General features: G+C 35.8%; 1 non-coding gene across 1 annotated transcript; it reads left to right on the top strand.

The window, feature by feature from the left end:
* The first annotated feature begins 427 nt into the window (after positions 1-427).
* On the top strand, positions 428-531 carry LOC112708564 (small nucleolar RNA R71). Its single transcript, XR_003156418.1, has one exon. It is a non-coding gene; the product is annotated as a small nucleolar RNA R71 (small nucleolar RNA).
* Positions 532-1,560: the final 1,029 nt, after the last annotated feature.

Genomic DNA, 1,560 nt, shown 5'->3' with positions numbered 1-1,560 from the left:
TCTCCATGATGGGTTATAGGTGTTTCCATAAGGTTCACCCATGTAATTAACCTCTGCCATGGCAGGGTTCTCAGGATCATAAGCTTCTTCAGAAGCTACCTCTCTAGTACTGTTGGATGCATGTTGCAATCCATTCAGATTTTGAGAGATTATGTTGACCTGTTGAGTCAACATTTTGTTCTGAGCCAATATGGCATTCAGAGCATCAATTTCAAGAACTCCTTTTTTCTGAGGTACCCCATTATTCACAGAATTCCTCTCAGAGGTGTACATGAACTGGTTGTTTGCAACCATGTCAATGAGTTCTTGAGCCTCTTCAGGCGTTTTCTTCAGGTGAATAGATCCACCTGCAGAATGGTCCAGTGACATTTTCGAAAATTCAGAGAGACCATAATAGAATATATCTAATATGGTCCATTCTGAAAACATGTCAGATGGACATCTTTTGGTCAGCTGCTTGTATCTTTCCCAAGCTTCATAGAAGGATTCACCATCTTTTTGTTTGAAGGTTTGAACATCCACTCTCAGCTTGCTCAGCTTTTGAGGAGGAAAGAATTTATCCAAGAAGGCAGTGACTAGCTTATCCCAGGAGTCCAGGCTATCCTTAGGTTGTGAATCCAACCATATTCTAGCTCTGTCTCTTACAGCAAAAGGGAAAAGCATGAGCCTGTAGACTTCAGGATCAACTCCATTCGTCTTTACAGTCTCACAGATCTGCAAGAATTCAGTTAAGAACTGATAAGGGTCTTCAGATGGAAGTCCATAAAACTTGCAGTTTTGTTGCATTAAAGCAACTAGTTGAGGCTTAAGCTCAAAGTTATTGGCTCCAATGGCAGGAATGGAGATGCTTCTTCCATCAAACTTGGATGTTGGCTTTGTGAAGTCACCAAGCATTCTCCTTGCATTATTATTATTATTATTATTATTATTTTCGGCTGCCATGTCCTTCTCTTGTTCGAAAATTTCTGAAAGGTTGTTTCTGGATTGTTGTAATTTAGCTTCTCTTAATTTTCTCTTCAGAGTCCTTTCAGGTTCTGGATCAACTTCAACAAGAGTGCCTTTTTCCCTGTTCCTGCTCATATGAAAGAGAAGAAAACGAGAAAAGAAAGAGGAATCCTCTATGTCACAGTATAGAGATTCCTTTATGTTAGTAGAAGAAGAAAGGGGTAGAAGAAAGAAGAAGGATGGATTCGGATTTTTGGATGAAGAGAGGTGAAGAGAAGTGTTAGTAATTAAATAATTAAATAGAATAAGAGACGAGAAGAGAAATTTTCGAAAATAATTTTGAAAAAGGGGTTAGTAATTTTCGAAAATTAAAGATAAGATAAGTTTAAAATTAAAATTTAAAACAAAAAGAATTTTTGAAAAAGAGAGGGAGAATTTTCGAAAATTAGAGAGGGAAAAGTAGTTAGGTGGTTTTGAAAAAGATAAGAAACAAACAAAAAGTTAGTTAGTTGATTGAAAAAGAATTGAAATCAAATTTTGAAAAAGATAAGAGGATAAGAAGTTAGATAAGATATTTTGAAATCAAATTTTGAAAAAGATAAAATTTTTGAAAAA

This window comes from Arachis hypogaea, chromosome 8 (assembly GCF_003086295.3).
Source record: "Arachis hypogaea cultivar Tifrunner chromosome 8, arahy.Tifrunner.gnm2.J5K5, whole genome shotgun sequence".
Taxonomy (NCBI): domain Eukaryota; kingdom Viridiplantae; phylum Streptophyta; class Magnoliopsida; order Fabales; family Fabaceae; genus Arachis; species Arachis hypogaea.
This window is presented reverse-complemented; position numbering and strand designations above follow the sequence as displayed.